The 27,319-nt window shown below is 40.4% G+C and overlaps 1 long non-coding RNA gene across 1 annotated transcript; it reads right to left on the reverse strand.

Moving 5' to 3' along the window:
* Positions 1-2,592: 2,592 nt before the first annotated feature.
* Positions 2,593-26,299, reverse strand: LOC118406691. The gene is made up of 3 exons (XR_004830064.1): positions 25,826-26,299; positions 22,270-22,355; positions 2,593-2,695 (listed from the first exon to the last, which is right to left on the reverse strand). It is a non-coding gene; the product is annotated as an uncharacterized LOC118406691 (long non-coding RNA).
* Positions 26,300-27,319: the final 1,020 nt, after the last annotated feature.

Genomic DNA, 27,319 nt, shown 5'->3' on the forward strand with positions numbered 1-27,319 from the left:
GAAAAAGGGGATCGAATGGGTCTACATGTACCCTCATCATTACTGATATTTCATTAACAATGGTTCTAACACTGAATAACACTGCGCTAGTTAACAAGGTGATCTAAGAATAAAAAGCCAGACAACCCTCTTGGGATGGCTACTTTTTTGAGCGAAAAGGAAACTGTCTGCTTACAGAACTTACTAGTCTAGTAATTCACTGAAGGAAAGTTGTCTTGTACTTTAATAGGGTTATTGTTTGACTTAGAATCTGGAGGTTCTGGGTAAGAATCCCTGGCAGGCTCCAGTGTTGTTCTTTTGAAAAAGGCTTTCCTCACTCAAGGGGTACCTAGCTTTGCCCAGGGATGTCAGATAAAAATCAGAAATAGTATACCCAGTGATCATTTTTCTTTCCCACCAAGGAAGGGATACCTAAGATCAGATCTGGCCACCTGGAAATCTTAATAGATCAAGGAGGAATGAATTGAGAACCTCCTTTGATAGATAAACCCATCACTGGACCATTCAGGAAATATTCACCCACAATTTTACTTCAATCAATGATTGAGATAAGGCGTCCCCAGTGGTAGGAACTGAGTGCCAGAAATTCCAACACTCAGATGAGCTCTTTCCTCAAAAGATCAACTTATCAGTAAGGATGTTTGATGAACCACTTTGATATCTTGTAAAATCTTTTCATCCATCGGTATAGAATTCATTTAAAGCTAATAGTCTAGCTATTGAAGTCAGAAAAAAATGGTGCGATGGCCGCTGTGCGGTCGTATTTGCTTGTGAACCAAACAAAATCAGTGCACTGCTCATTTCTTACCTTCTTTCATTATTCTATTTGTCTTTGTCTTCAATGTAAACTGAGACTGGCTAAGGAGATTTAAACCCCTCCTTACACTGACAGGGATTGTTCCTTTAATATTATGCAAAGTTTTTGGATTAAACTTTAGCACCCACCAAGGTATTACATTTTTCATAATCATAGCTTGATAAGATGTTTTTCATCATTTTTCCAGCTTATATTCAAGTAGTAATATCTTGGCAAGCTGTCAGAACCCGGTCACTATCAGAAATCTGCACCTAGGTGGAAACAATGTCCTGAGGGGTTAATGCAATGGATGCTTCCCTGGTCCCTTTAATAGTCTCCGGAATTAACTTTAATCAAATCATCGGCTATCTCCATTGAAATAAACTGGGATTAACACACACAGGCTGGACATAATGCCATACATGCTGGCATGATTCAATCAGAGATAGAACAGGCCGGAGGGAAGGCAACCATTTCCTGCTCAAAGTCTCCCCCAACAAAAGTCCTTCTTTCTTCCCAGATTAGTAGTGGATTAGGTGCTGATCAAACAGGTGTCCTGAGGTGGTTGGTGGGGGGCGGTACTGTGTCTGTTTAATCTCCGTACTGCTTACGTCGTGAGGGGAGTCTTAGTCAAGGTGCGCACCAACGGTCGCCTAGCAACCAAACCTGGTTGTCACGATAACTTCTGAGTTACGGTCTTTAAATAAGATAGCCTTCAACAAAATCACATGCAGGAAAACACGTTTTTGATGGTGATTGGTTACCTGTGCTCCTGAGTCCCTAGCAACAGAATATGGTTGTGACAACAACTTCTGAGCTACTGTATTCAAAGAAGATAGGCAAACGCGCATATTGTGGTGATTGTTTAATCAACAGCAGTGATTGGTTACTGCCTAGAAACAGAATCCGGTCGTGATGACAACTTCTGGTTACCTGTTTTTAGTAAGAACAAGGGCAATCACTTTTTTTGTGATGCATGTTAATATTTGTTCAGCGGTGATTGGCTACTGCCTAGCAACAAAATGCTGTTGTGACGACAATTTCTATCTTACTGTTATCAGTAAAAACAATGGAAAACGCATGGTTGGCGCATGTTTAATAAGTTCTGATTGGCTACTGTAAGCCCCAATCACATAGTAACACCACTCAGCAAACATTTTGGAAGTATCATGTTTCGCCAATGGCGATTGGCTACTGTACTGCTGTTGCTACGCAACTTTTTCTATTTTGCTATGACAGCCGTTGTCGCAATTGGTTGATTTTCGCTAGGTGACCAAGCTAATGCCCTTAAAAAGTTATGTGTAACAGGTGTAACTGTATAGTCAGTACAGGTGTTTCAAAGAGGCAAATTGTGGGAAAACTGACCGAATTTCACAATCCATTCCCACATTAGAAATGCACAAGGAGTTTTTTAAAACTTGCTGTCAACTCTTAGTTACTAGTATTCATTTTATACACTGCTGCAAGAAGTTGACATAGAAGTCGATACATGTTTACTCAATGCAAGTAATTCTGAGAAAGTAATTAAGGTGGTAAGGACTTAAGGAAAAAATCAAACTTTATTGCATAACAGATTGCTACTTTACAGTTCTACATAACAGGTCTAATATCTACGCTATTCTATTTGTAGGGAACAGGAACTACAAAATTAAGTACAATCATAGTCTAAACAGTCATAAGTAAATACTTTGAAAATAATTCATATTGATTTATTCACAAAGGAATAACCTTTCTAAGCACATTGCATTCTTATAATTCAAACTTACCACACCAAATTCAATTGAAGATGTCTGAATTACATAATTCCATATTCATTAATGTGAAATATGTCCGTTGCAAACACTCACCTCTGTTCAAGAGGACCTTCAGCTAACTGGTCTGAGTCTGCTCTTTGCACACCTGAAAAACAATTATCAAACTTTGGTCAGTGATAAAATTGCTGACGCGTGTCAAAGTCTTCCTTCCGCTTTTATCAGTGATCAATACTACTGGGTGATGGTCATGTTGTCTATGATTAGAATGCATGTGTTCCCGTTCGCACACCTGAAATACAAGAGGACAAATAAAGGAATTGCTGACATGTATCAAAGTATTCTATCATTATCGTTCACTATTGAGTAGTGTTGTCTTGTCGCCTTTGATTAGAATGCACAATTTCCATTCGCCAGACCTGAAAAACGATCACCAAATTTTGGTCAAAATGTGTAATAAAATTGCGAGTAGCTGCATAGAAAACTTAAAAGTTTACTACTATCATTTTGGGATAGTTGACGCTCTAGCTGATAGTCAATTCTCGTTATTTTTTATTCATCTAAAATGCGTGTGTTCCAGTTGGGACTAGATTTTCCGAGCTGTTTGCTCAAGTTAAGTCGTACTCCAGACATGACAAACTGCCACGTGCCGCCGGGGCGATAAGATCAGACTTAAGTGTTTTTCTACCTGGCTTTTGTACTTCTTAAGAAGACACCGATGGCTCCAGTATGGTGCAGTTCCAACGGTACTACCTGGCGATGGCTCTAGTGTAAAGAAGATCCACCCTGTTATGATGAACAAGCTAAACAAGTGACTCATTGGTCCCCAATACATTGGGCTGCTTTTATCGATTTCGGTAATAAATATAACGATATAATCCACTCCATAGTAGTCGAAACCTCTCAGATTATTAAAAACACTTCATATGACAGGAAATATACATAACCCTAGGGTCTGTGAATCTATTTTTATAGAGCTTTATGATGCATAACAGTGGTTGTGTTATTGGAAATCAATTTCGTCTTGTTTGTTCATACGCTCGGGCGTGAGGTACGGCCACGCGCTGGCCTAGCGATAAGATCCCAGACGCGATTTCTCGCCTATCACTTGACAAAACACTCCCCGTCCTTATCTGTCAAGGGGGAGGCGAAACCTTTGAAGTTCTGAAGATCACGTGACTTTGTTCCAATGGCAACATATGATGCAACGCCCAGGAAAGCCAGAGTCAAAGACTGAGGTACATTTGCTAGTGGATGGATGTCTTCCACTTCCTCGAAAGCCGTAACAACACTTAAAAGATTGGGTAAGGTGAGAACCAACCTAAAAGTCTCTACAGTTGATATGTACACACCCCAGACATGTTGCAAACAAAATGTCTTACCTAAAAACTGAGTTGCAAAGTGTAGGCTCTTTTGTTTACACGAAGAGTTTACTTGAGCAAAATTCAAGTACCTGTCCCAACAACCATTTCCCAGTAATAGCGAGAGCTTGCATAAATTATGATAATGCCATGACGTGTACTCACATCCTCATCTCTTATCCTTGACGTGTACTCACATCCTCATCTCTTATCCTTGACGTGTACTCACATCCTCATCTCTTATCCTTGACGTGTACTCACATCCTCATACACCTTCTTGTATACCTTCCACAGCAATAAAACTGTTTTATATTATGGACTGTTCATTTATTAAATCCTTCTATGAGTTCTTTACTTAAATGAAGGCATATTCATATGCACAGCTGGTAATATGACACCAAATATCTCCTTGTGACATGGCTAGAAGTTCCTTTTGCAAAGTCTAAGATAAAAATCTATTCATATACACACCTGGCAAGATAGCACCAAGTTTCTCCTTGTGAAAAAGCTAGCAATGCCATTTTCGGGTCGTTGAGAAATTCTAATGAAGCACGTAGGCCCCACTATAGGGGGTAAAACATTGCCTAATCTCCCTATGGGGGTATATCATTGCCCACATACTTTAACTTTGCAGGGGGTAAGGTATGCAGGCTACAGGTGGTTGACCCCAAAATGACCTCAAAGTTGACGACCTCTACAGATCGGAACATACTGAACTATGTTCTAGAAGTCAATCAATAATTTGATAACTTCGGTCTCAACATTTACCAATTAAGAAAGTACCAAATATATTCCTCTGGTTAAAATGCAGTCATGCCTTTGTGATGCAAGTTTTAATATGTTGTTTACTTGTCAATCTGCCAAATCACCCTATCACTTCTGGAGAATTGCAAGTTTTGAGGTTACTGTTTTTCACCTAATCATCAGGATGATATCATCATGAAATGGTAGCAATTCCCTATGTTGTCTGTGAATTTTACACCTGAACTGCACAAAACAAAGTTTCTCTATTCAAACTTCCCACTGAAATCTCAGTTTCTACATCCTGGGCAGTTTCCTCTTTAACTGGGAAGAAAAAGAAGGTACAGAAAAGGGAAATACAAAATGTATAAGTCTCTGTTTGTTTGACAAATTACAAGTGATATTGATACAGGAACGGACATATCTGACAGATACATATTTACCCCAACTACCTTCAATGCGACAGTGACCAATATATCATAACAAAAGTACTATGAACATAGACAAGAGATTTTAATGCCAAGATAAGAACTTTGTTAATGATTGAATTGTCAACCTGACAAAACTATTCACAAAGTGCAAAGTGACCAATACACCATTCACAGACAAAAAGGAAGTGCATTAAGTTTTCCAGTTTTTAGTTCCTGTAAAAACTTGATACATGTACACAGCTTTTGTGTTTGTCAACAAAAATCGCCATGCCGACCTTGCCTAGGGAGAAGAAAGTGGTGCTGATTTCCTGTAGCATGACCCTAACTCACCTTTGGCCTCCCCTAATTGACAGGTGTCTACTATACCTGGTCAGAATACCTGGCGGAATGCACGTAGTCAAATTCTTAACACAATCTTGATAGACCAGAATGAACAAACTACGTCACGGCAACTTTCCTCTCGTTATGTGTTTTCGTAACATTGTGTATGTGTGAGGATAATTCGTAATTGATTTACTACTAAGGACTTGAATAATGTCATGTTATATTTAGTCTGAGTCCAATGAAAAGCAGTCTATAGGACCGGTCAATAGATGAAGGTTAAAACAAATCATCATTTGAAAAGAGGTTTGATAAAAACATATCAGTGTAAGGTCATACAGAGTCTTATACTTTACAATAGGACTGAATTGAAGATTAAATTGATTGACCCCCCCCCCCCATCCGGTGTGGTAGAATTTTTCCTACCCTCCCACATCGAGTGATTATTGCAGGTTGATTGACATGGCAAAACACAATGGGATAACCTTGTCTGTCTGTAATCATAAATCAGTTCATCGCACAACACGGAAAAGAGCAAACAGAGGTTAAACTCTACGGATCACTGAAATACGTTATGTGTCAGATATCTACATTTACAATAAGTTCAATGGTATGGGAAGAAGTTTCTGTATCGTCGGTAGTCTTTGTGTTATGATTTTAGGACAGATATTTTGAAGTTTGTGTGAGGTATAATTGAACCTTGAGAAGCTAAAAATATGTGTGTTAGCTACGGTTGGTTGCAGAGGTGTGCCGGGGTCTTTATTTCTGTGCCAGTGACGACTTGTAAGGAATGTATGGCTTGTGGCAGGACAAAGGGACAAGATAAAGCTTAGCGTTCCTCCCATGCCGCCACGATACATCGCTATAGTTACCCTGTCTGTCCATACAAATATCATATATCCTACGCCGGTATATGACGTCAAATGACCGATAGCGCATACACATGTACAACAGCTGGTCAGGTATTTATAACGATAATAACGCCCTCTTTTATGTATACCCTTAGGTGGTATATATAGACGTAAGACAATGATATGGACTCTTACATGGTCCTCGCATTATCTTTCCAAATCTCATACCAGACTTAAGTCAAGGCATAACTGTTTTAAAGTTCATGATTATGATTCATAACTTTTAAAAGAAAAATGGCCATGTATATGCCTGGCATTTAAACAGGTTAAACAACTTGCATAAACTTTTTGGGGATAAAAATGATGATTAGGGAAACCCCTTAGGGGTCCAGCTGTTCTAGTCTTGTCATTACTTGAAAATGTCAAGAATTCCAGAGAAAAGAAAGGAGAGTTTTGTGTTTTTGTGTCTTGTGACGGTGGAAGATTCCTTTTCCATGGGAACAGGTGGAGTTGCTACCTTTAGGAGTCAATAGGAATGAAATAACGCCTGTGCGACCAAATTCTCCTAACCTGACAACATCCAGTTCCCACAACTACGTCACAACCCCGGGTCAAAAGGGGGACGACAGGATACTGATTGCCTAGAAAATGTAATGATTGTAGGTTATGTCATAGCAGGCAGAACCCCCCAGCAGACCCGCTTGACAGTGCAAGCACCTGTAACTTAACTGAGGATGACCCAAGGCACATTCCGTTGTGTCTGGGACTGGGAAAAAGATGCGTTCACATGGCCTGCGTGTGTCTCTGAAGATAGGTCAAGCACGAAAAAGGCGGGAAGTTTGAGTGGGCCGTGGCTTCGGGCAAATAAGACACGTGACTCGTCCGCGACAAAGCGCTGTTGTTATTATGTGGGTGTTGCATTGTGGCGCACCCAACACACTAACTTTTGTCCTTGACTTAAGATACGTTAAACCTAGGAGGTTTTAACACAATCCTCCTTGGTCGTTGACCTAAAGGACTTTTGGTCACTCCACCCACTTGCTACTACCCGAGGTGCCAGATCGTGCTGATAAAAAACAAGCCTCTACAGTGCGGCATCTTCTCTCTTGAACAACAGCGTACACTTTGCGGATTTATACCAACCGGCAAGAGGAATGTATCCTAAGTCTTGCCTCCAAAAAAGGTTCTATAATGTTATAGAATTAATGTGGGTGTTCCTAGATTAGGCTAAGTGATTGTATCGGAGCTTGAGGCTGTACTAGGGCGTGAGAGTGACCTGCGACATTCACTGTTCAATCATTGTTGATTTAGCGTGAATCCTGCCTAGAAGGTAACTGAAGTGTGGACAGTTGGGCTATTATTGAAAAACTGACAATAAAAGAAAGAAAATTGTCTTCTATCTTTGGTTTAGGCATTAGGGCCTTGACATATTTGCACTTGGTTTGTTCCATTCAAAAAGTTTTGGTAGGGGTGAAAAAGTTTTACACTCTCTGCACAGGTAATGTCCAAGCAGATGTTGGAGGGCAAAATTGTGAGATGTTCTACTAGCTCTCCGTTTTTGCTACAAGTGGCTTTACATATGGGGAGGGTGAGTGCACACTAGTGAAGATGGTGTGTAACAGTGGGGCTGCCAAACCGACCATGCCAAATGGCCGTCAGCCTTTTGGCATAACGGTTTAGCATCTGGGTTTATGATCTGGCAGCCCATGTTTGAATCCTGGGAGTTTAATAGGAGACTGTTTTTACGCCTTTATCACACTGGTTCCCACACCGAACTGTGAGTAACAGACTGAAAGATGTGCCACACAGGGATATCGAACTCAGAGATTCGAGGACGAAAAGGGGTAGTAGTGTATAGAACAGTAGGACTGCCAAAACGACGATGTCATACAGCCGTCAGCCTTTTGGCGTAACAGTTTAGCGTTTGGGTTTGTGATCTGGCGGCCCGGATTCGGCATGGGTTGGAATCCCGGGAGTCAGGAGACTGTTTCTACCCCTTCATGATCATCACAGGTGCCCAGGCTACTCTCAAGGACCTTGAGACAATCTGAGCATGTTTCTGGTCACTCCTGTGCCCCAGTTGCCATGTTGCAGGGTGAAGTATGTGTAGGAAAGGACATGGCCACACAGCTGTGCTAGCACATCGGATACCTCTGCTGAGATTCAGGGCTCTCTTTGTCTTCTATCTCACTCTGTCTGCGCTATTGTGAAGGCTGAAGACTTTGGGTGGGACGGAGGAGACAATTTGGTAATATTAACACTAAGTCAGAACATTTTTCAGTAGTCTAACAAATGGGTCTACCGGGTAATTGAGGAGCAAGAACATTAAGGTTGTTGTCTTTCATTGTCTTTTGTCTAATAGCTTTCATTTCCTTAGAAGCAGCAAGAAGCTTTTATACTGTATGTCAGTGGAGAAGTTGGGTTCATTTAGCATCATAAACCCATTAAATTGTCATTATTAACATAGAAAGTTAAATAAAGTATAACTCTTCAGTTAAGTCTCTGAGCATTAAGTACATCTTTAAAGCCAACTTGAGGTCTTACTACAACCTGTATCTTTGAACTCAAGTTACTTAACAATACATTCTTGAAAAATAAAAAAGTAAAAGTACTTACTGGAGAATAAGGCAATAAGAGGAAGTTGTCTGTTTTAGCCACTTTCCCCCAAATGCATCTATTGTCTGAGTACATAGTAACAATGAAGTATGCTTCTTAACTGTTGTCTTTTTGAATTGTTATGTCGACAAAAGACATAAGATAATTACTCTCACAGCTGTTGCATCTCTGACTGTTTAACATTTCTGAAAATTTGGTAATAACCATGAGAACAGATGTTTGGGCATTTACTGCAGTCAAACAGTACTTTATGAATTCCTAGACTCCATTATTATGGATAATTTTCTGTGCCATAATTATGGTAAACCAACAGCTTGTGCTGAAAAGGTACCAGTACATTCTTTTTCGATGAGAGAAGTTCAAGGCCAGCTGTTGTCCTTTGTGGTAAACTCTGATGGCAAAGGTGAAAAATATGGTACAAAGGTCCGAAGGCATTTTTCTCACCAGAATAAAACCTTATGTCACTGGTTTGATGTCTGAAAGGCTGTTGAAGCCAGATGATACAGATAGAGAAAACTACATTGAAAGGGAAGTCGTCAGTCCAATATATTGGGGTGCCTCAGGGGTTGTCTGACACTTGAAACTCTGAAGTACGGTACACCAGTCATACGATACAGAAAAATGAAGGGGAAGTCGTTGGTCCAATGTATTGGGGTACCTCGGGGATGTCGGACTCTTCAGCCATTTAGTATTGGTAAACTTTACCAACTTGTTTTTTTTCTTTTAATCAGACCAACTCGACCCCCAACACCTTGCTCGATTCAACTCACCACCTTAACCCTGACACTAACCCTAACCTAACCGAACTGAACCCAACCGAACCCTAAAACCCAGTAGAACAGTTGTCCAGGGTGTTGGGTTGAGCCGATTTGGTCAAGGACATTATATGCAAGGACATTATATTTTTTGGGTGAGGGACCGATTACCAATCCTTTTCTCAGGCATGAAACCCCTGTATGTTAAAGAACCCAACACACATCCAAAAGAGGGAGTGACCCTGTGACTAGTGTGAGCTTGGCCAAATTCCTGGGGACACAGTGACCTTCTCTCCCATACTTTCCTGACCAATGACCAATGACGTTACTGAATAGCCTGGATACTGTCCCTATTAGATTTGCATGTATGTCCATCAAGCTACTGTGTAAACTGCCCAGTCACCAGCCACAGTAGGGACCTGTTAACCAGGCTATCCAGCTTTGGGAACTGCACCATCTGTTCAACTCTGGGTCTTTTTAACCAACCATAAAACCTGTACCAGCACAAAGCAGCTTTGCTAAGGGAACAGTGATAGGTGTACAAGAATTGTCGAAAAATTCCCATTTCGACAGAGAATTGCGAGATGATCGTCAAAACAGCAGGGGATATATGTCCTTGGGAAAAGTCATTAATAGAGCAACAAGACAGCATCTTACAGAAAGTTATCTCTTGAGAACTAAAAACCAATGAAATTTAGGATCCTTGGCTTTTCACCCTTTCTTCTTATTTCCTGCCTACAAAAGGGTTGCTAGTATAATAATTACCAAAAATGTAAAAATGTTGAACCTATACTAGTACTTTCATCAATGTAGCTGAATCATCAATGATGATTATCAAAAAATTGTCTTCAAATATACTAGTAGTGACCACAGCCTAAAAGCGAGGAGGTTCTATCTATGAAAATCTCCATGCTGAAAGCACTTTTTTTATACATTTCCCTGATAGTAACATTATCTTTTGCACTTTCATTTTCACTTTCACTTTCTTTGTTTACCAAGGAAGTTACAACTCGGGTCTTTTAAATCTGTACAGAAAGGAGAAAAAAAAATTAATGCCATCTTTTTTAGGCATAATGATGAAATTAATGAGTGAATTAGATTAAATGGAAAAGGCTAATTAGTTTTGGACTCCTGTGGAGACATCTTTTTGTCTTTTAAACAGAGTCAATATCAATTCTCCCTCTTATGTGACATACAAGATGTTAACGATTGAACCAATGTCTCCTGCCACACAAAGTCATGTAAAGATTCCATCTCAAAGCTGTTCAAATTCACTCTTTTATAGAGATCTTTTTTTCGAGTAATTTTTAAGCATTTTCCACTTAAAGCAAATATTTGAAAAGGAAAATGATGTAAACGAACAACCGTTGTCTCCTTCTATACAAACTCGTGTAATAAAACTCTTCAAATTCACCATCGCAGGGAGGGGAAATTGGACTTAATGGTTTCCTACAAAAGGGCGCTTCCGTTTTTAACAGAATGGTGGTAAAATAGAGAGGACTGGGGGGACTTTACTTCCCAGTTTGGGGGATTGTTGTGCTGATGAGCTCTGTGTGCTTCCAACTGGGTCCCTGCAGGACGGACGACAATGCCGACAATAGCTCCTTCGCACACCTCCCTTGCTCCCCAATTAAATCGTTAAACAACTCGGCTCTTTGATTAAAAAGAATGGCGGGCGGCGCCTGAATGGCCGTGTGTGTGGCACGATTGTCGGCGGCGGCCATGGAGAATCCTTGGCGCCACCATTCACCGTGCGCCCATTCTTGGGGAGACTGGTGGAGATGGGCGCGAACAATGGATGTCCGGCCTGATCCGATGTAGCCACATGGTGCGAGGAATCGGGAAGTCTCCACCAGACTCGACTAGGCTCTTTTGCTTCTTGAAAGGAATTTGGCAAAACGGGGTGAATAAAGTCTAGAAAAGTGTAGCTGGTAACTTATTCAATTCATTTGACAAAATTCTGCTACTGCCTAGGTATACAATTTTTTCCATCAACCAATGGAGTTTGATAGAGACTATGCATCGCTCTTCCCTGGGTACCACCATGGTTGGAGCACGACTATCAATTCTCAATTTTAGAATGAAAGCTCATCTCTGTAGCTGTGATACTTTTACTGTTATCCAGTACAAGAGAATGACTCGATGAAGACGATGGACAAGGTCCAAAGTTCTTAATTTTTGTGAAATGTCAACATCCAGTGGTCTCATCGATGATGACAAGTTTTCTAACTGTTCCGTCAATTGTAAAAAAAAAAAAAAAAATTGTACATGGACAGCTTTTCTCCAATCCTTAAAGTCGAAACATTCTTGTCTTTGTTCAACATCAAGGAGGTTTTTTCAACCTCCTTGAGGCTTGACAACATCAAATCAGTGAGGTTCTATCACCCTCTTGATCCGATTTGCAATGTTATCTGAGGACACTATTGGTTCTTTTCGCATCATTCCAGAAGTATCTATTTTAGGATCAGCCCATTGATTTACATCCCGAGTTTGCTACTGTTTAGGAATGGATCGCAGACATTGAAAAGACGAGCAAACACCGTCGCCTGCCCCCAACCCGGGGTGCGTGTCCTTCCGACACAGGAATGCGACCTCTGCACACCCTGCTCGTGATTCCGACCCTCCCGACGGGCAGGTGTTCGTAGCGCGTACACAACGTTTCGCGAGCGTGCCGACCGACGGGGCGACAATAGCGACCGGAATCGAGGGAATGAAAGAGAACAATAGAGCGGTGTGCACATAGGAAGTGTCTGCATTGTGGGGAGGGCTAAACTAGGCTAAGTCCATTCACTTCAGCAGGGAACAGATTCCTGGAGAGAAAACCCATTCAGAAATAATGCATACATTCCATTGGACATCAAAGGTCCACCCATAAGTACTTGCTAATGCATTTCACCCACCAGGCGGCCATTGTCTCTAGGTTGTCTCTAATTTGCATAATCCCATTGTTGCAGGATGCACGATTTGGAGGTTGACTGGAGTGTCGAAAATTTGGCGTCATTTTCCATTGTGCGTTTTCTCTATGATTTATGCATTGTTGAAAGTGAAAAAAGAGGAATCGAATGCCATAAGACATAGATAAATGTGTCAGATGTACTATGCGTAAAATAGATGGATTCAAAATTCTCTACTTTCTAAGGATCATTCTGTAAGAAAAAAGAATCCAATGTTTACAAGTAGAAAGTTTGTATCACTGGAAGGTTACTTTCCTTTTTCTGTTAAGAGAGGAACAAAGTTTTATCATCATGGTGAATAAGAATAATGCATCATCAACTTGCAGGCATAATGTAGTTTGAGGACTTAGCATTTTGTACAGATTTTAATAGTAGGCCAGTTATAGTAGGAATGAGGTTCACATTCTCAACGTCCTTGACATTCTGAATAAACTTCAAGCTGATGTAAAGAAGAGCTCACTCCAAAGTGTTTGAAAAATATAGTAGTATCGTTTCGAAGTTTCGCAAAACTAAATCAAAGTATCTTAGAAACAAGGTGGAAGGTGGAGCCAATCCATCTCCTCTCACCCCTTCTACCTGAGGACCCCAACACAGGTCAAGTAAAGCAATTTTACACCTGAGTGAGGAAAGTCGTATTAGGTGTGTTTCCCAATGATATAACATTGTGTCTAGGAACTGTAACTTTTTGGTTTTCCACTCAGCCATTTGATGCCACACATTTCATCTCCTTGGAGAATATCTATAGCCTGGGTACCATCCTATTTCTACCGGGGCTCCTTACACTCACGGGGTAGCGAGTGTAAGGAGCCCCGGTAGAATACGGATGGTACCCAGGCTAAATATCTATGGAGACACAGAAGAATTTCAGCAGAACCCATCAACTATAGGAATGCCCACCCAGTCAGGAAATGAGGAATGGACCCTAGGTACCAGACAGGGTGGCTAGCCAGCTTTGGGACCGCTCCACATGATCCACATTTTGATATATGCATTTGGTCACACCTTGTTAAGGGTAGTGACACCTGATAAAGATAAACATGGCTTCCCACTGTGGAACTGACACAACTTGCTACCAAGATGGAACAACCATTCACAATCTTGTAAAGTGGACTGATGCCTTTAAACCATGTGATTCCTTACGTTAGAAAACAGATAGGAGGCAAGGACTGAAGGAGTGGTAAAGATTGTTGACAATCTTAAGGTTCTGGGTTCAAATTCCTAGCAGGTTCCAGTGTTGTGCCCTTGGGAATTTATCCCCCTGGACTCAGGTGTAATGGAGTACCTAGTTATAGTATTATAGTATTGTAAAGGGAGTCTTTGGATGGGGTGTAAAGCTAGAGGTTCGGTGTTGGAGGACAGCACATCTCAAGCACATCAAATTGAAAAGAGCAGGGGTCCATCCTACAGTGAGTGGATGAAACCTATCAGTCTGGTCTTATGGAATTATGGTTTTGTTACACCCATAAGCAGTTTGCTGGTTATGTCATACAAACAGATACTAGTAATTGAAATTTTGAAGAAAGTGTGTTTTGTGTACTTCAATGTAATGTTACATGTACATGTACATGGACCACTTCTGACAGAAATGTTTCCAACTTTCAAACATCACAGTCCCTCATCCTCCAACAACACTACAGCCATATCATCTTTTAGTAGAAATGAAGTGTCCTAAATTCTAGACTTCTTTGGCAACACAAAAAGATGTGTTGTTCTGATCACATACATGTACATGTATATCTGTTTAGGTTAGTCTGTGTATTGAGCAGTATTCTGTATTGAGCAGTATTCTGTATTGTACTACTGTAATAGTCTTGCCGTTATTAGCTTGCGTAGAATTCATAGTCTGTATAGACTGAATGACACACAGTCTATGTGACATAAACTCTGCTGTCTGGGGCTGTAACTGAGAAGCTGGTAGATGTTGGGCGTGCTGCTATAAGCGAGATTTCATCAGGCTATGTTTAGATGTGGTCGGACCAGATACAGATCTTATCCCCCCCCCCCCCAGATGAAACTGAATCCAGGTATGTGGTAATCCCCACCTTACTGTGAGGTGAGGAATCCGTACACCTGCACACATGACCCCTGATTGCTACCTGTGCTCCTAATGACATGTTAGGCCTTGTAGTCTGGCACCACAGATCCAACTGATGAGCACCTTTCACATGCTCAACAATGCTCTGATTGATCACTTCTTCTAGCCTGCTATTAGGCTATAATTCAGTACCAACTCCCACCCTCAATACTAATCATTAACTTTTGACATTTGAACTGCACTACTTTAAGTGTTGGGTAAAATTTATTTGCACAACAATTCATGAAGTTTATCTGAACACAAAGCAAAAAAAGTTTGTCTTTCCAGGAATTTACGAAAAAGACAATAACTTAAGGGTCACAGGTAAGCTATTCGAAGATAAAATCTTTTGTTTGTTTGTAGTAGCTTCTCATAACTTCTTTCCCTTCATTTTCTATCATTTTTTAATCTCTTGACTGTTGGGTTTCCTGTGTACCCTCCTACTTGTTTCAAATGGGTTATTTTTTTTCACACCACAGTACAACAATACCTCCGGGTCATCTTTGTCTGCGAGTTGTCGGACCCTTCAGGAACCTACCTTTATCTCCATTGGATGATGACAAATTGCATCTGCTGTATCGCACCTCTAAATCTTCATCCTCTACAGTCTCCATCCACAATGATTAGTGTGTAGATTAACATTATGATGGATGAACATCATGATTGTGGCATATGGGTGTATTTCATACATACACATAATGTACATTCCTGACTTTAGGTGGGATCAGGATGATTTGGCCTAGCCTGAGTGTCAGTCAGTTTGCTGGGCCTTCCATATTGAGGAGGGAGAATAGGAGCTAGTCCCCGTAAACTACTTTAACTAGGATGACACTTCCACTTAAAATTTTTAATTGCAGGTAACTGCTGGTCAACTTGGCCGAACACCATGGCGAACCAACTATGTAACATCCTTGGGGGAACTTAGTGTTAGGCCGAGTTGTGTAGGGTGTTGAACCCAGTTGGTTTGATAACTAAAGGCCAAGTTTGTAAATGTTTGATATACTATTTATTACAGAGCAATTCCCAAGGAAGCATTTGTGTGACTTATGACGCATAGGGGAGTATAGACACATAAATAAATATAGTTACCAAAACTCTTACTCTCTCATCTATATCTAACATCTACATCTACGTGGTAATTGTATCACCTACAATGACTACACTTGTATGTTAAGTATCAGGTGTTGTATTTCATACACACATTCCTGATGTAGTGTGATGTATCAGCCCTGTTGTCAGGAGAAAATGGGCTGATCTATGTTCTTCCTTTGTGAGGTACAGAGTAACAGACTACTGTGTAATTATGTGGACTGATAGGAGAATGATAGGAGTGAGCGATCTGAGGTTCCATCTCTCTTCTCACAGGTCAACTGACTGGGGGGTCATTTCTCTTGTCATGTCTGAATTATAGGCCCAATTTTATGTCAAAGTTCACCATATCGAGACTTAGGATATCGGGACAACGACAGCTTTTTATCCCACGTCAAGATGTATTTTGGTCATAGGAAGGCTTCCAACAACTCTGAAGTATTTGCATGAATAGATTTGAAGTGTAAAGTGGACCATAGACTGTTTAGGATTAATAGGGAACATTTTCGTGACATATTAAAAAGGATTCTGGAAACTTCTTGCGTGATGTCAGACAAGATGTACAAATCCTTTCTCTAACTATTTTGCTTCAATTCACAAATGATATAATTCTCTAGTTTTAAATCTAGGAAATGACTACAAGGCATACCTATTGGAAAGCACATTTAAAGTTAGGTGGTAGCAAAAAAGTAGCTTTTAGACGACTTGCATTTTCCACATGTTTTTATTGCATTGAGGAATCTTCAGAGGAAAGAAATTGAAAAAAGGACATGGGGGCATTTCACCTGACCAAATTTTATAAAAGGTTAAATAGATGGAGTGTCTTTTAAGTGATAATTAGTGTCAACCCTTTGTTGATGATTAATCGTTTAGATAACAAATGAGTCTTAATGGCATACCTACAATTGATGAAAAATATCCTTCATTCCTTGCCTAATGGTAGGGGTATTGTTGTACTACCTTTGTCAGTATTTGGTACAAAGTTGAAATTGTAAAACATGACCAAAAGGCTTTATCTACCTGACAGGTGATAATGACTATACCCCCTATCAAAGAATCTCCTAGCATGGGTGCCATTTGATTACTTCCGGGACTCTTTACACTCGCTGCCCTGAAAAAAATCCTCGAAGGGAAGCAGCCAAAGGAAATTCCGGCCACTACTATCCCCTGACTGAAACTTCTTCTTGGAGAATAAAAATATCAGATTACAACTGGTGTTCCTTGCACTTGCTGGATTGAAAATCTTTCTAGCTCAGTCAGTGTAAAGAGCACAGTAGTAATCGAATGGTACCCAGGCTAGGAATGCCTTTCCAAAAAGGATTCAACTATGTCATTAGAAATACGACACTCCGGAGATAAATCAACTAATTGACTTTCCTAAAACAAAGGCCTGATTCCCAAGGTGCCAGTCCTTACCAGGTGCATCCAGGTGTACTGACATGTGAGATGCGCAGGTATGTTGTAGGGATATTGGTCTGTAATTACACAAGATCTGAGGAAAGATACCGGCAAATTACATGAATTAACAAAAAAAAGTAGAAAATGGACGGCAGAGAATGGTTTGAAAATCCCACTTCTGACACCAACTTTTTTTCCATTTTTGAAAGTTCTGAATCTTTTATATGTGCTATGATTTGTTTTGACAATGTACTTTAGCCCCTAATTTGTAAGAGTTGTAAGTCTTCAGATTATATAAGATCGTGTGAAAACCAATTTTGTATCTGTCAGCATATCTGAAATGCCTTCTCCAGGGTGGGCTATTCGCTCACTCTATTTCATAAGTACTGGGACCATAGTTTATGACTTGTGTAAGAATCGATAATTGAAATAATTGCAAAGCTAAGAAAAAATTTGTATGTTATCTCCTGAAGCAATGGGAAAAGTCATACTTAATAAGTTGACAGCAGTGTGCACACTTGATCTTAGAGATATCTTGCTATATAACCCTATTTTCCAGTCCACTGTTGCAAATTTATCCTACAAAAAAGCCCAACCTGCATGGCTACTTATGACCTGCATGTCATTGGAGGAAATCTCTTCAACTGTATCCATTATCTATAAACCTTTCTAAGCTGTATATCTTCTAATTAAAAGCAGATTACCGGTAATGAAATGCTTGACACTTAGCATGCTCAGGAAAAGTGCTGATGTTGAAATATCTTCTTCCCAGTGGTCTAGCCAGCCTGAAATTTTTCCCGTCCCCTGTGGATTTTTAATGAAAATCAAAGGCGCAATGATCCTAGAGTACATGCTTCCCAGGAAAATTAATCTTGACCCTCTGAAATGCTATTGCTTTTACTTTGATTTTAATGGTAGACTCAGCTTGGTTCTTTTTTTGTCCATTCCCAGCAGCAAAATTCCGTCAAAGGGCGGAAGGACTCACATTGGCTAGAAACCTGGATCTTCCATTTATTTTTTTGCCTACATTTTGTCTTTTGTTGTACGTTGAATGTTAAAACTGTATCAGAACATGATGGTAAGATAAACTTAGTAAAGTTAAAAAAAAGATTCATTCACACTTAGCACATAAGAAATAAAAAATTGACTCTCTATGCATGTCTCACCTTGTTCTTCAACATTTTTAGATGGTTTTCTTCTCTTTAATTAAGAAGGCATTATCTGTGTCAGGAATGCTATTAGGGTATAACAATTTGCCCCTGCCCCTCCCCGAAGTACTCAATGGTATAGCCTAAAGGAAAAGGGAAGAGGGAAATGAAGTCTTACTGAAACACGACCTGTTTAGTCAACAATACTTATTTACGTCACCTGTGATTAAAAGTACTTAAGGGTTTCTTCATTTTGTATCCGCGGATCAACACAAAACTGCCACTATTTAGCCATAGGCTATGAATTATATTGATAAGGATGTGTTTTCTTTTAGTCGTATCTAATTTCACACCTGAGTCGTTTTTGATAAGGTATATCTCTAACTTTATAAGTTGAAAAAGAAGAAAATGTACGTGTTTTGAGAAGATTATTAAGGAGTTTCAAGACTAAGGGACCGTACGGCATTTAGCGAGGGGGGAGGGCCGGTCGCCAGGGGGGGGAGGGCCAAGCAAAAAAATATTTTGCCAGGGGGAGGGCCTAGCAAAATTTTTTTTACTTGGGGGGAGGGCCAAGCAAAAAAAAATAGCTTGGTCTGCCAGCAAAATATGTCCCTTAAAATCCAAGAAACGGCGTTTCAGAGGGTCAAGATTTCAAAATTTTTCTGGACCTCTGCAAGGGATCGCCCGAGGTTGGCGCTCGGGATACAGTGAAAATGCGAAAGGGAGGGGGCGGGGCTTATGCATGACGCCCTCGAAAACCTTCTTCACGCACAGAAATGTTATCAAACTCTAGATTAGTCTGCCAGCAAAATTTACCCCTGTCTTATTGCCCTCAAAATGTAAGAAATGGCGTTTCAGAGCTCGAGGGTAAATATTTGCAAATTTCCCTGGATCCCTTTTGACGTGACCGGCCTCGCGCCTTTGATGACCGACATCGTGATAATGTGTTTGGGGGGGATTTAATTTTGTATTTCTAAATTGAAATGCTATTAAAGTTAGCTTTGTTTGTCAGCAAAATATCTCCTCAAACTGAAGGAAATAGCTTTTAAGAGGGTCAAGAATTCAAAATTCTCCCGGACCTAACGTTACCTTGCGATTCTTCGTGTCTTTGGCGCCGAACATGGTGTTCGGAACGTCGTTCTCAAAAACTTGAAACCCTCGTATTTTTTTTTTTCATAGAAATGTCATCTAACCAGCAAATAAAAAAAAAAGCAACGCAGGAAATCGTGGCAAAAAAAGCGTGGCATTTCTAAAAGATCTCCTGCAAGTCTGCGGTCTCACGCCCGCCGGTGGCTAGAGAGAGGCGACCGGTCTTACCCCGCCGTGGGAAAATCAGCGTCACGCGTCGGCGCCCCCCTCCCCACTACAGTTTTGGAAGTCGAATCGTGCTGTCGTTTTGGTTTTCATTTTTTCCCCTGATGTACCGTAAGTTATTACCACCACAGAACCAAGAAAAAGTCCAAAATATATGTAAATTGAAAATAGTTTCCGTCAAGCCGCATGGGCCCGCGAGCTTGCAATACCTAAATTTAGGGAGCGGGGCGCGCGCCGCTTCGTGGCGCAAATCTACTAGAAATCCAGGTACAAATGCTTTTTAGGTGTTGTTTTAATATCAAAACAATGAAATAGCTTCTATAAAGCAAATATTTATGCCTCTATGAAGCAGATATTTATCCCTCTATTTAGCAGATATTTTGAGCCATTCTGTTTTCCTGTTTTTTACTATGGGTGAGAGATCTGCTTCTCGATGAAAATCATGAAAAAGTATGACGCAAAGCACATTTCCAAATGCGGGAGGGCAGTGTTTTATTGGCGTCTTGAATATTTTTTTTCAAAGTTGATAGGAGGGGGGAGGGCCAAGCAAAAATATTTTGTCTTGGGGGGAGGGCCTAGCAAAAAAAATTTTACCTGGGGGGAGGGCCATGCAAAAATTTTTTGACCCGACCCTCTGGCGACCGGCCCTCCCCCCTCACTAAACGCCGTACGGTCCCTAAGGTACTAAGGTGAGAAATACCTGACTACTACTAGTACTGCTGTATAGAGCGGAAGTGGCCACTAGTTCAGGTAATCGTAAAACCTTACCCTAAAAAGAGCCATGAGGACCAAACCATTTGGTACATTATGATGGTACTTCAATGTACAGAGAATACACTGTACTTCAATGGGTGGAATATACCCCTGTCTATGTAGGGTACCTTAGAAAATTTCATTTTCATTGTCACAGTGCATGTGATAGTTTTACTCCCCGTACTCCCCTTTTATCCATTCTTATCATAGCCTACCAGTACTAGTCTCTTCTTTAGAACACCAGACTACAGTTTTGTGTAGAGCACTTGATGCTAATAACCCCTTCCTCTCCTTCCATGGATGTTATTGATAGATGCACCTGAACACCTGACTGCTGTGAGGTAGGCCATACCCTTTCCATGACCCCATCCAAACTGGACAAGATAATGTTCTACCCACAAATCTGGTGGGAGGAATTCCTTTCAGCTAGGTATGATGTACAGTAGGACAGGATGGGCAGGCTGGGTTAGGGCAACAATATGGTTACCATCACATTTCCAAAACAGAAACTGTAGATCAATGAATGAAAATACAGGTGTCTTTTTCCAGAAGCAGTTGGATAGCAATGTAATTTTATGGGAGCTCAGTTTTACGCGTAATTTGTAAGGAAGAAGCAACTGAATGCCAAAGTGCAGCTGCACTTATTGTAGCCTAGCCTCCATAGTAGGCTATCCGGGGCCTTTTTTGGGCTCTTAACATACTTTTTCTGGCCGATGAATCAGAGAAGGCCAGCAATCAGCGAACCAGTACAAAAAAAAAAAAAAAATGGCCAACAAAAGTGTATTACGAGCCCAAAAAAGGCCCCAGAGAGGCTACTGTAGCCTGTGTTTATACAATCTCTCCTGGCTGGGGTTAATGACCCCCTCCCACCTGTAGGGCCGACCGCTAGGGGTTTTCTCAAACATGACCACTTTTTCTTTATTTAGTAATTTCTGAAATACAATGTACATTACTGAATTGGCTATATAATAAATACTTAAACAAGCCTTTGCCAAAAGTGTTTATATATACCCTTTTAACCCTGATTGGATGAGCATGGACATGTGCACAACTTGGAGGCATCCTAACTATGGTTAAAGGACCTGTGAGACCACATTCCTCCTTCTTCCCCAACTCAAGCTTTCTAAGGGAAAATTCACTTTAGTCAATGGAGTGTGGCCCCACACCTGTACCTAGGAAATCAATGACTTTCCCCTTTGTACCATGTTGATCCAGAAACCATCATCTTCACAGCAAGACTTCTTATGACAATGACATTGAGTAAAAGATTGACACACAAAGTAATGAACACCAGAACACACCATACCAGGATATACCAGGACACACAAATCACAAAGTCTCACAAAACCTCAAAAGTGTTAGAAGAATCTTTACTAAAAGCAAGGAATGTTATTTGCTGACTACAGCATACAAATAACATTTTACCATTTGCCACATTCATAACCCTATGTGTAAAAAAGCCCCGATGAACAAGCCCCTAATAAATAAATGTCACACAACTAGAACTACCTGGGGCATTATTCTGTCTTTCTTATTACTGAGAAATACCTAACTGTCATAAATCTTGCAATGTTTACGGTGGTTTTATTTTCCTGATTTGTGGTTTCTTTTTGCCATAAAATCCCAACACCGCAGGTATGTGTTTTGCATTTCTACTTCTGAACTACGGTGTTTCAACTGCGAAGTTCAAACACAAAGTCAAAGCAAGGAGGTTGAAAAACTCCTTGGTCAAAGTCAAGACATCTTTTCCCCTCCTTCTGTGAAATAAAAGTCTCCACATAAATAAAAGAATTTACAGTATTTAAGATCCATTTTGACCAAGAAAGGTTTCACATGAAGTCTCGTTGGAACAAATAAAGTCTCTTTTCCTATTAGAAGTTAAAAGAATAGCCAATAATGGTCTTAGTCAATCTTACCTTAATTCACTCTCTGCTTTCTTTGACTTGTTGTTTGAACTCCAAAGTTGTACACCGATTTTCACAGGTGAGCCGAAAGTTGAGGGCTGCAGAAACAGAAAGAAATTGCTCATGAATATCCAGTTTGGCGAAAGTCGTCCACAATGAAAACAAATTGTTCCAATTCAAACAGATAATAAGGTAATCCCGCTAAAATATACGTCTATCATATTGAGGCTTAGGTGTCAAATATGGTAATGTATCACCCCAGAAATAGGCTAACTTGCATATAAATCTTTCCACGATCTTAGGAAAACTTCCTTGAATAATGTAGAACTCAAAATCACAGACGATAATATTTTGATTGAAACCTCCTTCAAGTCCTTGGTTGAAGTAAAAGCAAATTTATGATTTTAATTTCTTAAAAATATATATAAATGCAGAAACTTGGTTGCTTTTTCCCTGAAAAAGATCTGCTTTGAAGGATTTATCTAATCACCCCTATTGCAAAGTGGTATCTCCCAAGTGATCACTTTACAGACCACTGGGACCTGTTTGTTTACCTTATTCATGATGACCCCACTTCACAGCAAGGTGTGAACAAGGTGAGAACACATTGGCAGGTACTTGGTAAACCTTAGAGCAACAAACTTCACTATGGGGGGTCTGGGGGACTCTAGGGATTGAAAAAGGCCACAGAAGTCTTCTCTTTTTCAAGACTGAAACTCATGATGGCAATGAAATACACTGACATTCACAAAGAGGTACATTTTGTTTTCATGAGAAAAAAGCTAAAAATGTGCATTGTTTTTTATTTGTTTGAACTTCTCTGTGAGTGTACAGTAGATGAAATTAACGATGTATTTGTAATTTTTCTTTGGAAAAATAATATATGACATGGAGCATTCCTAAAAGTATAATGTATGAAGTCAATAATTTTGAATCCAACTTGATAAAACCTTTTTTTTCATTTATCATAAAAAGCTCTTTTGATTGATCTAATATTTATTTTATGAACAATACACATCCAATGATTAAGCAGTGTCCAACTCAAAAAAGCACAAAAAAAACAACAAAGCAGGTTGAAGATCAGGAAAAAGCAAGGGTAAAATCAACTTCCTTGTAATCATGAAAGACAATCGACACTTTGAAGATAAAAGTATGCAAAGAAATTAACTTCAGTGACTAACAAGGAATGCTCGTTCTCTACAAAACAAAAGTGAATATTCATTCATCAGAAATCAGCTAGAATATCCACGATATTAAGGAAACATTATTAGCTGCAAAGCCGAGGTGGTCGAATTCTGAGATAAGGAATTCCTTGTCAATGGGGTACAAATGAAATATGTAGATATGAGTTCATCATTGTAGATAAGATAGGGCAAGAAACCAATACCATTCAGAAGAATTTTCTTCCAGCAAACACCAAGGTGTTTTATATCAAGGAGGTTAACCTCCTTGTTTATATACATCTAGTTCATATTAGCAGCAAGGAGGTTTTTTTTCAAAAACATTATTTTTGATATATACATGTAATACTCGTGCATTTAATGAAAGTTAGGAAAATTTTCGTAATTTTTTCCCTTGAAGCTTGAACTCTTACTGAAATCAGTAACATCCTTCTAAAATGAAGACTTTTTATTTCTTTGCTTATTGTTAACAACGAAAACTTGCAAAACCAACAACACCTTTCACTACATACCCTGAACTGTTTGTCTAGCGTAAATGCAGCCTTTTACTTTAATCACAGTTTTTTTCTCACTGTAAGTTTTGGACTTCAAAGATGAAGGCCATGATGATGCAAATTTCGGTGTTTTCCTTTTATTTTCCTGGTTCGGCGAAGAAGGGATCTGCTCAGTACAGTGGAAAATTACCCAGTGTCTACCCACGATCCCACAAGGTTTTTACTGGTCGTACTGTTGGTGGTACCCCCCCTCCCGCTGTGACAATCCCCCTGCCTTCAAACGCTCCCGGATCACCCCTTCATTAGAAAAGAAAAGACATCCTATTTTGACAGCATGTTGGCAATTTGCAGCGGCCTTTTCCCTTTTATCAAGACCATCTTTCAGGTCCGGCCTGAAAACACAAGATTAGGGAAATCTTACCAAGTCTCCAGGAGTCTGCCTGGCAGACCTTGACAATATAGACAGAAAGACAAGAAGAAAAAAAATCCCATTCAGGCTTTTGCTAAAATAAAATTACAGCCATTATTGTGACTAGTTTTACTAGAGAAATAGCATTATTCTTACTTCAAGATACTAGTTCTAACAGAACCATTGGGTGAGTCTGCATGGTGGTCCCGACCATGCATTACACTGAATTCAGAAGAACCTCTTTGCTAAAATCAAGGAAGGCAATCTTGCAAAATTTGGTGAAAATCGCTACAAATTACGTGAATAAGACGGCTTTCCATACACAAATTACTGGGAATAAAAGCTGGCTACCTTATGAAAAGGGGAATGTAGAATGGCCAATATATATGTATACTGGCTGAAAATTTTGCTGGCTAGCTCTTCTGACACAAATGATAAGTTTTTACAACTTTTACAGTAACCCAATGTGTCTGGTAGAGACTAATTAGCCTGGTATCCAGCCGTATTATAGCTCTCGAGTGTCTTCTGTCCTCTTCTTGTATTTTGGGAGCTATACTGTGGCTGGATACCAGGCTAGCAGAGACTAACATGGTTCTATGACTATGATTTATAGTAGTCATGGTAATAGATCAGATCATCCACTTCCTTACAGTAATCACCATTAGGGGGTTAACCAACAGGGGGCCATTAGAGGTGGTCTTAGGGGAGTTACAACCAGGGTGTGATCACTGATGGTGTTGGTAATCAGATCAAGTCTAAGGTCATTGGCCCTACCACCCTGGTAGTGGGCTGCAAGAGGGATGGGGCAAGGGTAGCCTGGAGCTCCAACCTCTTGAGTCTTGCCGACAGCTTTTTTCAGCGTGTAGATGGAACTGCAATATCGCCATGAAGATATCGGCAGAATTTCTGCCGAAAGGTCCTGAGTATTCGCCCGATAGCTTAGCAGGGGTCCCTGATAGCTTAGCAGGGGTCCCCGACAACTTCCGTGTGCGTGTAGATGCATGCGTCCCGACTTCGGGAGGGCTCATTAGCATATAACGTGGGCTCATTAGGCTGTATAGCTGTTAATGACTGCAAGCGCCACAGGTGTCCCACAGCCAACGTTCCAGATCCCTCCCAACATCTCCACAGATATCGGTAAAAACTATGACTAGATTGGGCCATCAGAGAGGATGTGAAAGAGTGAATGAGTGAGTGAGCAGGTGAATGAATGAGTGAATGAATGAAAGAATGAACAAATGAACAGATGATATAAATGAATGAACAACTGATATAGATGATATAGATGAAGAGGTGGGTTGGGTGGGCCAAAATCAAGACTTTGGCCAAGCACACTGGTTCATCAATATTTTGTATGCACAATTTCCTTTCAATATTATTGTTACAGAGTACGCAAACAAGACAAGCTTTGCCCTAGTTCAAAGAAGTTCAAGAAAGTGCTAAAGCTACACAGGAAGAATTGACTGATCAAAGCTACATATTACCTGGAAGGTTACAGATGTTGAACTGAACTTGAGAGAAGCTTCAGAACAGTATGGACAACTTGAAGGTCCTTGTGCTACTCCCAGGGCCTGACCTGCTTTTATGTGCATTTTTCTTGCATATAAAGGACACCCCCTGTCCATCATCAGGCCCTTGGGTCACCATGTGTAAGAGATGATGGACTCCTAAGTTGTATATTCTTCCCTCTGCCCCTCCTCCTTCAGACTGATGGTATTTTCCCAGGCCAGGAAACTGGGTCTCCCTCCCAGACCTCCTAGCTCTGCACAAATACAGCAGCAGACAGGCTGGCTCCACTGGTCCCCTGGTAGTTGGGGAGGGGGGGTTCGGACTCTGACCATGTGTTCCACACATTTGTTAGTAGGGATGGAGAGGCCAGTGGAGGAGGTGGTCAGTTCTACTCTCTTCTTTCTTCTTCTTCTGTCAGACTTGAAGACTAATGGCTAGTGATGAAGTGTAATACATCTTTGAGATGGGGAACTGGTGATATCTTACTTCCGAACATTTAGAGCAAAACCGTTCTACCCTTTTGAAAAAGAGATGAACTTAGTGTCTGAGAAGTGCAGAGAAGTTTGGCCTTTGGGCAATCCATTTTTAAGACTTGTGAGCTATGGAGGGCAGGTGGGGCTGAATCCAAGATGATGATGATGATCTTGTTAGCCAATCATGTAGTAGCCAGACATGTCTCAGGATACAAGTGGTAACTTTGAGATACTCTCCAAGCAGTGGTTGAAAGGGAAAATCTTAGCTTTTTGTTATATGCTGATTTTGGTTGGGTTGCCTGACAGGAAAAATGGCATATGAGAAAAAGCTAATGATTTTCCCCATCAACCTCTGCGTGGAGAGTAACTTTGAAGAGGTTGTGGTCTTACATCATAATACATGTACAGTAGAAGCCGTTTAATTGCACGGCCTATTTGCCTGTGAATTTTGTGCAATTATCCGACTTGTGCAATAATGCAAAGTTATCTAGCTGGACCACACTGGTTTGGGATTCCGTGCAGTTAACAGAAGTGTGCGTTAATCCATTGTGCAATTAACTGGCTTCTACTGTACTGGGTTCCTTGTGCAGATCAAGGATTGATGTCTGACCCCCCAAGGATGATCAAATAGTGTACATAAACTAGAGAGTCAGTGGTCAGTCCATCTCTGTAAGACTCTTGGATAGACAGAATATATTGCTCCTTTTTGTCGACCCTCTGTGGGGAGTTGTTCTTTCACTGCCCTGGACAACACGGAATACTTGCTGAGATTTCACAATAAGACTTTTAAAACTTAAAAAGATTCCTAACATTCCAAACCATTTCATAGAACATTACGGTTCGTCTCTAGCTGTGTACTTTACTAACAAGAGTTCGTAGACCTCAGGCCTGCATGAAATGTATTGGGTTTCTGTAGACCTATTGTGTATTTTTGCCTTTTTGTCTGTGGTACGTGGTTGGAAAAATGAGCTTTTTACTGTTTTGGTTGTGCACCAT

The sequence above is a fragment of the Branchiostoma floridae genome, chromosome 19, assembly GCF_000003815.2.
Source record: "Branchiostoma floridae strain S238N-H82 chromosome 19, Bfl_VNyyK, whole genome shotgun sequence".
Classification (NCBI taxonomy): domain Eukaryota; kingdom Metazoa; phylum Chordata; class Leptocardii; order Amphioxiformes; family Branchiostomatidae; genus Branchiostoma; species Branchiostoma floridae.